Genomic DNA, 13,268 nt, shown 5'->3' with positions numbered 1-13,268 from the left:
CTTGTCTTTGTGTACATGGCCTCTCTTTGTGAGTCTGGGTCTGCTTTCAAACTCCCTTGCCTTTATCAGGACACCAGTCCTCTTAGGTTAGACCCCCAATACTGTGGCCACATGGCAACAAGCCACATCTGCAACTGGTCCTTCTGCAAATGAGTCCGTGCTTGGGAGCAGAACTCCAGATCTCCAGTCTTTGTGAAAGGAACTTAAGATAACCAATGAGATTTGCAAATCTCATCCACACAAGTGTGGTTTACTTTGAAATTTGTTTATGGAACCATCTTCCATAAACATCTTATTTTAAGTCTGTCATGCTTATGAATATGCCTGCATTGCTAGGGTTTTTCCATGATGTTTAGAAATATTTTGTGATCTAGAGGTATTGGAGCATGCTGACTTTCACTCCTATCTAAATGTATTGCTCTTTACATACTGCCAAAGGAGTTTCCTGGACTTTCCATGTTCACGTAAGGATCTGGGGGCTGGGTGTGGCCCATTATTTGAGGCTTAACAAATACACCATCCGTCATCTTGTATACATACATACATATATGCATGAATAAAAACAAGGATTTTGTTTCTATTCATGATAGAATCTTTGTCAGAGTGACTTTGGAAGTCTAGATGTGACAGTGATTCAAAAGAGAAACTTGTGGCCATGCCAAATAGAAATAAAGAGCTTCAAATTGTCTGATAAACAAACAAACAAACAAACAAACAATCAAAAATGTAAAAAAGTGGGGCTGGAGAGGTGGCTCAGCAGTTAAGGACACTAGCTGCTCTGAAAGAGGACAGGGTCCAATTCCCAGTAGCCAAAGTCCCAGGGTATCTGATGCCTTCTTCTGGCTTCTGCGGGTATCAGGCAAATGGTGCACAAACACATATCCAGTCAAAATATTCATATACATAAAAGATAATAAAGCATGCAAATATAAAAAGTTTTAACAACATAAAAATTATCAAAGCAACCATCCTGTTTATTTCCACACTTTCTAGAAATAATTCCTTTGTGTTTTATGTAAACTTTTTAAGCAAATATAAACAGAGAGGAAAAAACCTTCATGCTATGTATGTTTATAAAACCCCATCTGCTGGGGCTTGAGAGAGGGCTCACCAGTTAGATGGCTTGCTATTCTTGCAGTTCAGCTCCCAGCACCCAGTGTGGTGACTCACAATCTCCTCGAGCTCCCACTTGAGGAGGTGCCTCTCTAGCCATTGTAGGCACTGTGCTCACGTATACACACACGCAGGCACACACACACACAATTTTTAAAACGTATTTTATAAATTAACTGGAAAACACCATTGTAAACGAAGAAAATCGAACTCTGTTCATTACTAACACCGATCAAAATCCCTATGACTAATCTGGCCATGCCAGCCCTGCCTGCAGTGTCAGTCCCCAGGATTGCTTAGAGTTCAATCTTGACCGACTTGGCTCCAGTACCAGATACTGTGTCGAAAAGAAACAAAGTAATAATACATATGAATGGAAAAGAAGAAAGAAGGAAAAAGGAAGGCAGAAAGGGAAGAGAAATTTAAGCATAGTAGTTGCAAATAATAATTACAATGTTTCTGAATGTAGGATTTTTCTCAGAGACACAAAGAACAACTTATTTGCTTTTGATCAAATCTGTAAATGTTATTTAGCTCACAAACAAATTACTGAGGAAAACTGCATCTATATAATTATCTTATAGGGAATAGAAAATAAAATTTAACAAACTCTATAGCGTTTAAAAATAAAAAAAGTTGTAAGTTTTTCATAACCTGAAAATAGAATGCCTAACAGACCCCAAATCCTAGAACAAAATCAGTACATTAGCATATGATGGTAGTGTTCTGTAGCTCACCTTGGCCCCGATTCTATAAAGAACATGAGTTCTGTTTCCATTCTGTACTCTAGAGAGGCTAGATACTTTGCCCAGTTTCTCAATAAAGTAGGAACTGCCTCTTCAGAGTCAACGCACATTTCCCTAGAAGTTGTTGCTGCACAGTGAACCCTAGGCTGCTGGAGCCTGGCAGGAAGAACATGGCTGCCAGGAGGCAGATGCTCAGCATCAAGGTTCCTGATGCTTTTCTGCTCCTCTGGATGGATGTGGAGGACCTGGCACTGATTTGTTCATTGTGACTGGTTGAGTGCCACCTCTGGACTAGTTGGAGTATGACATGCTGAGACATTTCAGTTCTTTATGATGCCACTTGCCACTAAGAGCAAGATGTGTGTGTATATCATACATTTATGTATACTTAGGTATGTGTATACAAGTATATATGTCACATATATACATATATATAACATATACATATATGTTTTATATATATAACATATGTATATATTTTATATATATATATAAAACATATGGGGAGGATAATACTTGGAAATGTTATCAAGAAAATTAACAATAGCAAAAGAAACCAAAATACTGAGGACTTGAAAGTAATGCAGAGTACATTTAAACACACTTTGCAAAAGAGTCGGTGCAGTGAAATGTGAGTTTCCCTGGGCTCAATCTTATAACCCTAATCAGAACACCAGGGAGCATTTGGAGGAAAAGAAGATAAATCACTCTGGAAATTCTAGCGAGTGGTGACAGCACAGGAAACCCAGAGAACACCCGTCCAGCAACGTAACAGGTGGCAGAGTGAGCATGGGAGCTGTGAATATCTTCGCACTTCAGTGCCCCCCACCCCCAGAAGAGAGCCAAGACGTGGCCGCAGAGGCACCCAAAGGCCAAGTGTAAACCCTGCCTGGAAAATTTAAACATGATAAAGGTGGCCTTTCAGATGCACAAAGGAAAAGATCAAAGGGCAGACATTTGAAATGTCTACCTCTCTTTTCTCACCCAAATTATTTCCAGATAGATCAGACATGGGAATGTTAAAAAAAAAAAAATCAAAGCCCAGAACTATTAAATGTAAAAGACAGGCTCTTTCTTTTTAATATTATCTCTGCAGCACAAACCCTAGAGCTCAAGAGACAGGTTTGGCGACCTTAGAAACGTGTAGTATGTGGGAACTAATGGTTTATCAAAAGTAGAGGGGAAAAAACAATGTAAGTGAAAGCTATTTCCTTGAGAACAACTTTTGTACCACATATGGCCCCAAACTGTAAATCAGTAGGGAAAAGAAAATAATGAACAGGGGAGGAAAAAAATGAGCAGCGGTAACAGGGAAAAAAACAACGCATGCAGCAAATAAAGCCTCAGACTTCCAACTTAATGTACAATTAAGTAAATGCCTACTGAAACAGTCTTTAAAAAACAATCATTAACTATCAAGGCCAGGGGGCTTGAGAAAGAGGCCCTCTCAAATGGGCCCGGCAGAGAGGATTAAAAGGATTATAAAAATAGGATTACTATTCTCAAATGAAATTAGCCCATCAGTTCCACTTTCAGGAGTTTATTCTACAGTTAGAAGTCCACAAAGACACATAGATGGATGTTCTCAATGTTGAAAAGGAAAAACAAAACAAAACAAAACAAAAGAAAACAATAAAAAAACAAACACAAAGACAAACTGCTGAAGGCACTGTGGGTAATCACAGGCTATCGTGAAGAGATGGGATCCCGTGTAAGGTCGGATGCAGGGATGCTCTCATGTGCATGTGTTTTGGGTGTGTGTGTTTATAAGAAAGTAAACTTTCTGGGTATTTACACAAGGAGCACAGCTATGATTGTATGGTCATCTAAGGTGCTGAGTGGGGATACAGCTCTAGAGACAGGTTTCCTCTTAGCACGTTGCTTTGTTTTGGCTGTATGTTGACTTTTGAACTATATCCATGTTACTTTCTCTCACAATATAAATTAGTGTTGAAGTAATTCTAAAACTTGAAGACTTAGGATAAAAAGGAGATAGATTTATTAAAGCTTTAAAATGTCGTCTTGCAGATAGCATTTCTCTAATTTAAAGCACACCCTGGCTCCTAACCTCTTAGCATTTTCTATTCAGCTTTGATTCTTATTTCCAAATGTCCTTCCTTATCTATCTGTCTCATCAAGTGGACATTCTGCATGCTTCCTTCTCAGTACCCTGGGATAGATTAGGTACCATTTCCTGATTTCCCTTTAAAGCAGACCCTAGCTTGTCCCCAGAAGGCCAAGACAGGCAAGAAGGCCTCAGCCAGGACTCTCACCTGCACAGGACCCTCTCCAGGGCCCGATGCTTATCAGTGTCTCCAGATACGGGTGTGTCTGCAAAATGTCTGCTCGCGCCTCTCCATCCCTGCTTCCAGTTTATTCACAGGAACTTACAGTAGCTCCTGGCTTACCCCAAACTCAGACAAATATGTAAAGAGAGATGAGACGGGGCACCAGCACCCTTAATGAAAACAAGCAGAGACATTGCAATCAGAAAAGAAATGGCATCTCTCTCAGCATCCTGATAGTTTTGTTTTATGATTTAGGAGTGTGTGTGTGTGTGTGTGTGTGTGTGTGTGTGTGTGTGTGTGTGTGTATGCATTAAATTCTACACTTTATCCTCATCACACTAAACTCAAAGATTTTACCCATGTCTGTCCATGCCAAGCAAAGAGACATCTTCTCTCAAGATTTCGTGGCCATGGGCAATTCTTTTTATCCAAAGTCCTTCCAGACAAACACTCCTGAAGTCTGTATTTTGAATCTCTGGAAGTAATACTGCAGCTTCCACTAAGGCACTCTGCCAGACCTCTACCTGCAACAAGCTGACAAATAGCCCAGCACTCCCTTATCCAATAGCCCCAGGCATGACCAGGTTCAAGTGGAAGCTCACCAGTAGACACCAAGAGCCAAATTTCACCCGGTCTCTAGAAAGCTCAACAGTGCTGGTGTGTGAGACTATATGAGTACAGACATTTTCTTTCCAGAGAAAGCCACAGAAATATGTATTGTACTACCTTATCCAAATAAAGGCAACTAGCCACACAGGCTTGGACTATTGTGTGTGCAGAACGATTGCATTTTTAATTTAAGTGATCAAAATCACAGGCTTTGGCCTTTCCAGAATTACTCCTATCTACCCCTGAAGGATTTTCCCACTGCATAAAATGGCATTTGCCTTGCAATGAGCTATGGGGAAGCATCTCTAAAGTTGACTTTCCCCCCACTCTTTTCACAACTATCACGAAGGTTTTATTATCCTCCCCATTGAGTGAAGAAGGGAGCAGAGTGGGAAAGATCAAACACTCTAAATTTTTAGCATAAATGTCAAGGTGAAAAGTACAGCAAACCCTAACAAAACATCCCTAATAAATCCACGGAAGACTCTGCTTTTATTTCTGTGACAACCCACACTCCTCACAGAGTTTCAAACCGTAAATGTTGATGTCATCTTAAAGACCAAGTCACTGAGCACATGGTCAGAGAAGAAACTGTTCTGAGCATTTAATTGAGCCTCTAAACCCACACCACCCATTCCAAAGTCTTTGCTGAGGGCAGAGAGCGCAAAGTTGCCCCTGCCAAGGACAGGGACACAGTAAAAGGCATTTCTAATTGATTCTTCACTCTTTTTTATTATTGTTGCAGGGGCTCCAGGATAGCAAGAAACCAGGTGATGTGTAAGAAAGAAGTGGAAGGAGCCAAGAAGGTGGAATTGGGGATTCACATCCCATTTGTCTTCCAGTTCAAACATGATGAGTTACCTTTACATTTTGTTTATTATTTCCTGAAATTTTCATGCTTGTCTATTTGCCTAGCTGATTTGCAGAGCTTCCTTGAGATAGACGAGGTTGTGCTGAAAACGTGGCAGCAGACTGAAGTTCTCTGGGACATGTGTCAGGACCAAGCTCTGAATAGGACTCCTCTCATGTACAGTGAGAACTGAACGCAGCATGGCTTAGATTGTAGCCATCTTAATTTTTTTTTCTTCTTTTTTTTCCATTTTTTATTAGGTATTTAGCTCATTTACATTTCCAATGCTATACCAAAAGTCCCCCATACCCACCCACCCCCACTCCCCTACCCACCCATTCCCCCTTTTTGGCCCTGGCGTTCCCCTGTACTGGGGCATATAAAGTTTGCAAGTCCAATGGGCCTCTCTTTCCAGTGATGGCCGACTAGGCCATCTTTTGATACCCAAGATATAAGATACAATTTGCTAAACACATGAAACTCAAGAAGAATGCCCCTCCTTAGAATTGGGAACAAAACACCCATGGAAGGAGTTACAGAGACAAAGTTTGGAGCTGAGATGAAAGGATGGACCATGTAGAGACTGCCATATCCAGGGATCCACCCCATAATCAGCATCCAAACGCTGACACCATTGCATACACTAGCAAGATTTTATTGAAAGGACCCAGATGTAGCTGTCTCTTGTGAGACTATGCCGGGGCCTAGCAAACACAGAAGTGGATGCTCACAGTCAGCTAATGGATGGATCACAGGGCTCCCAATGGAGGAGCTAAAGAAAGTACCCAAGGAGCTAAAGGGATCTGCAACCCTATAGGTGGAACAACATTATGAACTAACCAGTACCCCGGAGCTCTTGACTCTAGCTGCATATGTATCAAAAGATGGCCATCTTAATATTTTTAAATAAACTACCACCCACGTGCAATGTTGCTCTGTAAAGAAGTAAGTACTGAAAGGGATAAATGCATATGATGTGTATTTACCAATAAGGACATAACTACTGCATTGTGTCATCCCGAAACACAGAGAACTTCAAAGCAAAACCAAAGCTAGCTTCTTGTCCCTCTGCCCTCAACCCCCAGCAGGGAGCATTTGGAAAAGTGCCATGGTTGTTCTTTTGAAGGCACCTCTGCAAATGAAACTGTTAGCGTCTTGTTCTAGATTTGCTCCTTATATGCATAGTGCCTGCTGTCCTGTGGCATAAAATTAGTAATTAACTTTACCTTTGTGACTAATTTCTTCTCTTCCTCCCAACTTCCCGTGTTTCATTTAGAAGATGTGTAAACAAACTTCATGGCATGATCTAAATCCTCACTATTAAACTTTATAGATAAATGCTTTTGAAACTCGACTGGAAAGAAACTCCATTGGTCTGAGTTTGGTTAAATGGTTTCATATATGTCAGTATTTCCTATAAAAATGTCCTCTCTTGATGTATCTATTAATATGTATCTTTTCTACTTTCATTCTGCATATATACCAATTGAAAAGTGTGGTAAGAGGGAAGGAAGCTAAGATAGTGCCAGCTGGACTGCAGGAACTGGTACCAAACTCACCCAGCATCTAAAAACAACCCTGCTGCACAGAACACAAGCTCTAACTTCTCAAGCCTTAAACAGTGGCAACCGATAACGGTCCATGAGAGCAGAGGCTCAGAGAGTTATTATTGCAGCTGCCTTGACTCCCCTCAAAGGGACACTTGTCCAACCCTGGAGAACACTAAAACGTTCAGGTTGAACTTGGGACATAGATCAGAGTCCAGATCAAGGAATGGCATCAGATGGGAGGAAGATGTGCCAAGAGGGACCCCAAGAATCAATCTGATTAACCACCCTCTAAGTCTGTGTCTGAGGGCTGGGCTAAACATGTTCAACATCAGAACAGCTGAAGCACATTTACAGCCTCTGAAACACAGCCAGACACAGCCTGGGAGTCTCAGTGGCCAAGCAGTAAGTGGAGAATACTGTCCTATTCTGAGCAAGCACACTGACAGTACTAACAGCATAGACAGACTGGAGGCTCCACATGAACATGCTCTAATACTGTGGACAGCCTCTGAGGTATCAGAGGCTGAATTCCTGACCAAATGTTTTGTTATTCTGGAATAAGAGCCATTCTAGAACATGCAAGTCAAATTATAAAACCAAATGCAGGCATTAATCTTTATTTTAGATATTAAATTCCAGTGAGTTAGCTAGGAACGTGGCAGATAATTTTTTGCCTAGCATGTACATACAAGACCTTGGGTTGAATCTCCAGCATTTGTAACAATGAATACATGAATGATGACAATCTAACTTGTTTATAAAGGCCCACATGCTATCCAGAGTTTCAGACACAGAGAGCATAAAAACAAGTTAACTCAATGATCTGACAACTGAACTTCCTTCTAGAACCAGTCAATTCTAGTAGATAATAAAATCCAGAGTTGCTAAATAAATGATTTACAGAGTCCGATGTTGAGTCAAAACATTACCAGATATGGGAAGAAACAGAGAGTTTCAATATAACTTAATTTGAGGTGGCCTAGATTCTGATCTTAGGAGACAAATTCTTTAAAACTATTGGCAGAAATATTTTCAAGTAATTAAAGGAAAATGTAGTGCTCATGATTGAACAGATAGGAACCCTGAGCAGATGAGTGTAAATGGTAAGATGAAAACAAGTGCATATTTTAGACTTGATAACAAATAACTGAAATTTAAAAACTCTCCTGCTATAGTGTCTAATGGCAGACTGGTGATAACACAGAAAAGAGGTAAGAAAACTCATGCCCAAATCAATAGAAAAGTCTAACTTCAAGAGTAGAATCAGTCACTGTCTGGATGTAGAATGTGCCTATAGGGTCATATGTTCAAATACTTGGTCCCCAGGGTTGCTATTCTTTTGAGAGGTTCTAGACACTTTTAGATGCTAGAGATTGCTGTAGGATGGTCTTGAGGTTTATACTCTCAGCTCACACTCCATCCTCTGATTCTTGACCCACTCAGATATGCACATGCAGCTTCAAGCTTCTGCCACCATGCTCAGAGTCTCCCGCGCTGCCAGGCTTCTATTCATTATGGTCATAGCCTCAAACCATGAACCAAAACAAGCCCTTCTTGTCTTAATTTGCCTCTTCTGGTGTATTTGGTCACAACCATGAGAAGAGTAGCTGGTGCATCTATGGAAGACAAAGAAAGAGACCAAGAATTATGTAGGGTAATCTTAGATGGTGGAAGACCCCCCTCCCCCAAAAAAGAGAGTAAGACTGGGGCAGAAAAATAGTTTGAAGAAATGAAGACTAGGTATATCAGACATTGGATAAGAAAACTGCTTTACAGATTCAAGGATAGCAACACTGAAGTAGCATAAATATAGAGAGTGACACCAAGACAGGTTATACTCATATTGTTTCAAATGAGGTAAAGAAATATGGAAGTACCGTGAAAGGAAAATACACCCTTGGAAGACAAACAAAACTTTAAAAAAAATCATTGATTTCTCAGAAAAACACTGGAGAACAAACGGTGGTTTAAAGAGCGGAATGGAAAAACCACCACTCCCTTCTGTGCCCTGACAGTCTATCTCGCAACTGAAAATGAAGTAAGGATGCTTTCAAACAAAGTTGAAGGTGCTTGTTAGTAGCAATTTTCTGCACTGTTACAGAACATACCCTCAACTGACAATGGAACAAGTTGAAGGATGAATAAACAAAAATCCAAACATGGCCAACAGGCAGGAAATAGTTCTAAATTACACCCTTTTGTATTCCAGTATAATTGTCACCCTGCAGTTGGCGGCTGGGCTTCTGTGCAAGGGTCCTCTCTCTGGAATGTGAATGGTCATATATAATAAAGTTTATAGGCTGTAGCTTTCCAAATTAGCATGTTCTTCATTGTTTCTCATGTTCCTTTTAAAAAGGTTTATTTACTTTTATTTTATATATGACACCATGTGTACCACATATGGACCACATAAGGATATAAAAGGGCATCAGAGTTTTGGAACTGGAGTTACAGGTGAGCCACCATGTGGGTGCCAGGAACCAAAAACAGAGCCTCTATAAGAATAGCTAGTGCTTTTCATTTCTGAGCCATCTCTCTCCAGCCCCTCGTGGCTCTTTTCAAGATGTACTGACCCCAGAAAAGAGAACATGTTTGCTTCATTTTGTATTTGAACCTCTAAAGAACACAGCTAATTCCAGTCAGCAGTCCCTGTCGTCTGATGTCTTCGTCAGTTTCTTCTCCCAGTTTCATATGACAGCAAACCATTTCAATGGTGAAAATCCACTGATCACTTTTTCCTTTAAGTAAGCCTTTCTACTCTATATGACCTTTCTATCTACTGATTTTAAACTCCCATCAGCATTTCAGGGATATATTTGTAGATAGGACAATCTAAGAAACTTAAAAAAAAATTATTCTTCCAATTTTTCTCATCAACATTTATAGTTAGTCTGCTACTATTCTACGATATCAATTTTATCATACTTTGTCTCCCAAATCCTCTTGGCTGCTTACATTAAATGGTGCAAAGTAAATATAATAAAAGCTGACTTCCTCGGGCACGTGAAAGGTGAAACACTTTTTGAATCATGCCATGAAGAGATACACAGAAAAAGGCTCTGATTAAAACCACTTTCAGCTGAAAATTTCTAAGCATTATATTAATGACCTTGAAGATTGTCCGGCAGCAATATCTTGGGGTATGAATTTCTTCAAAGGTTGAAATACAGGTTAGAACCCTCTGGAGGCTCCTGATATCAAATAAAAAGCTTAATCAATTTGTAGAAGCAAAAAGGTGGACATGCTTTGGAGCACCAGAAATTGATACTCTGAAATCTCCAATTATTGGAACTGAAAGGAACTAACTCGCAGTCTGATAAGATTTCTTTTTCCTGGTGTCTCTCCTGCCCTAGCAGACATGAAAGGAAAAGCAAGTTTCAAAAATCAACAGGACTTTGTAAATGGGTCAGAATTTTCATGCTATAAAAATGTCGTCTTCAGCAGCCAAAGGTTAAAGCCTTTATTCTGGTGAAGACGCTGGTGAAGTCTTCCCATTATCTCCCACTATTAACCTTTCCATGTGACCTGAAAGATTAAACCTCAAAGACTTTATCTGGTAGAGGCCATGTCTCACTAGTCGATTGATCCAAGAAAAGCCAACAGGCAACTGTAAATGCTTCTCTCTGTATGACATACAGAAGTGTGTAGATCTGACAGAATCAGCCAGTTATTAACCAACAGTATTAACTGGAAACTTCTCAGATTAAAGACATCCCTGAAGGTGCCTCATTAGTCCTCTGTCTCTGAGTAACTACGAGGGTGCCACAAGTATATGCTGTCTGTGACTGTGGTGGTGGCCTCCTCTAGCCACTGGGTTAAGAGTCAGTGACCCCACTGATTTTTTTTTTCTCCTTGGCACTCAATGACAAGACTAATAAGAATGCAGAAAACCACTCTTGAAAAGCAGGAGAGAGGAAAGTAGATCAATGGACTCCTGGTGATCTTGAAAGTTTGGAAAATCACTTGAGAATTACCCACTCTGTCTTGCGATGACAGGCTAAGCTTTGTCCCTCCCAGGCAAAGCTCTGAACTGAAATGCTTGATTTGAGCTGACTTCAAATGTCTCAGTGAGGCCTGGCGTTGGCTCACTTTCGTTCTCTCCGAAGTATCATAGACTCGTTCCTCCCCGAGAATCTTCCTGCCTGGACTGACTGCCTGTGACCTAGAGAAGACTCCATTGGAGTGGCTACCCAGAGAAATGGGATTCCTGGGAGTGGCTTTTGGAGATATGGCCCAGAGAGGAAGTCCCATTTGTTAAACAGTCCTCCTGCTGGGGAGATAAGCAAAACATCCTGGTTTTGTCCCCACGGGGTCAAGGTCAGGGTAAAGCAAGACTATCTTTTGAGGAGTTACTCCCTTGCCCCAGCCTCTAGCTAGAAAATGTCACCCTCTATGTGTTACACCAGGTTACCCTGTCCTTTTGGCATTATATGGGTGAAAGACCAAACAAGAGGTGAGGTTGGCAGAAGGAAAGAGAAACAAGAATTTATGTTGGGGTATGTAATTCTCGGTGTATAAGCCAAGGAGTGAAACAGCTGAGTTATGTGGTAGTTATACTTTTAATTTTTTGAGAAATCTCTAAACTAATTTTCAGGATGGCTGTATTCATTAAGATTCAGAGAACTCTATCCCCAAGCACAGAGATTTTATACCCCATGTTTATTGCTACTTTAGTCATTATAGCAAAGAATTGGGATCAACTTGGTTGCCCATCAAGAGATGAATGGATAATAAAAATTTTGTGCATATAAACAGTGAAATGCTTTTCAGTTCTAAAGAAAATTAAAGTTAAAAATTTGCAGGAAAATATAGATATAGATGCACAATATTAAACAATGTTGCGCAATCTCAAAAAAAGCACATTCTCTCTCTTTGTGGAAGCTATCTAATAATAATAATAATATATCTAGATTCTTACAAACTGTTTTCCAAGTGGATGGATGTGGTGGATTACACAGATAAGATCTGCTTTTCTAGAGCCTCTGAGGCGGCGCCATTTTTGGCTACAGACAACCTGCCACCTTCCTGGTCAGAGCACAGGTGTCCGCACAGCCCGTGAGGCTTCTGCCTCACGTTCTGAGGGGGCCACCTTGATTCTGGGACTCCGCAGCGGGCAGTCTGCAGGCCAAAGCAACACAGCTTCTGGGAAAAATCCTGTTTTGGGCCTTCATCTTCGGCCAGGAGGAGGTCCAAACACCAGATAACTGTGCACCTCCCTGAAAGAGGAGAGCTTGCCTGCAGAGACTGCTCTGACCACTGAAACTCAGGGAAGAGAGCTAGTCTCCCTGGTCTGCTGATATAGTGTAACAAAATCACCAGAGGAACAATCTCTAAAAAGAGACAACTATAACAACTAACTCCAGAGATTACAAGATGGCGAAAGGTAAACGTAAGAACCTTACTAACAGAAACCAGGACTACTCACCATCATCAGAACCCAGCACTCCCACTTCGCCCAGTCCAGGGCACCCCAACACACCTGAAAAGCTAGACCTGGATTTAAAAGCATATCTCATGATGATGGTAGAGGACATCAAGAAGGACTTAAATAACTCACTTAAAGAAATACAGGAGAACACTGCTAAACAAGTAGAAGACATTAAAGAGGAAACACAAAAATCCCTTAAAGAATTACAGGAAAACATAACCAAACAGGTAGAAGACATTAAAGAGGAAACACAAAAATCCCTTAAAGAATTGCAGGAAAACACAACCAAACAGGTGATAGAATTGAATAAAACCATCCAAGACCTAAAAAGGGAAGTAGACACAATAAAGAAAACCCAAAGTGAGGCAACAGTGGAGATAGAAACACTAGGAAAGAAATCTGGAACCATAGATGCGAGCATCAGCAACAGAATACAAGAAATGGAAGAGAGAATCTCAGGTGCAGAAGATTCCATAGAGAACATCGGCACAACAATCAAAGAAAATGGAAAATGCAAAAAGATCCTAACTCAAAACATCCAGGAAATCCAGGACACAATGAGAAGACCGAACCTACGGATAATAGGAGTGGATGAGAATGAAGATTTTCAACTCAAAGGACCAGCAAACATCTTCAACAAGATTATTGAAGAAAACTTCCCAAATCTAAAGAAAGAGATACCCA

General features: G+C 40.6%; 1 long non-coding RNA gene across 1 annotated transcript in view; it reads right to left on the bottom strand.

The window, feature by feature from the left end:
* Window positions 1–7,757: 7,757 nt before the first annotated feature.
* Window positions 7,758–13,268, bottom strand: part of Gm51502 (predicted gene, 51502) — a 67,909-nt gene continuing 62,398 nt past the window's right edge. Inside the window, exon 2 of the long non-coding RNA NR_169162.1 lies at window positions 7,758–8,772. This is a non-coding gene — a long non-coding RNA (predicted gene, 51502). The remainder of the gene's footprint in view (window positions 8,773–13,268) is intronic.

Source organism: Mus musculus, chromosome 7 (assembly GCF_000001635.26).
Source record: "Mus musculus strain C57BL/6J chromosome 7, GRCm38.p6 C57BL/6J".
Lineage (NCBI taxonomy): Eukaryota > Metazoa > Chordata > Mammalia > Rodentia > Muridae > Mus > Mus musculus.
Note: the sequence above shows the minus strand (reverse complement) of the source record. Positions and strands in the feature narration are given on the sequence as shown.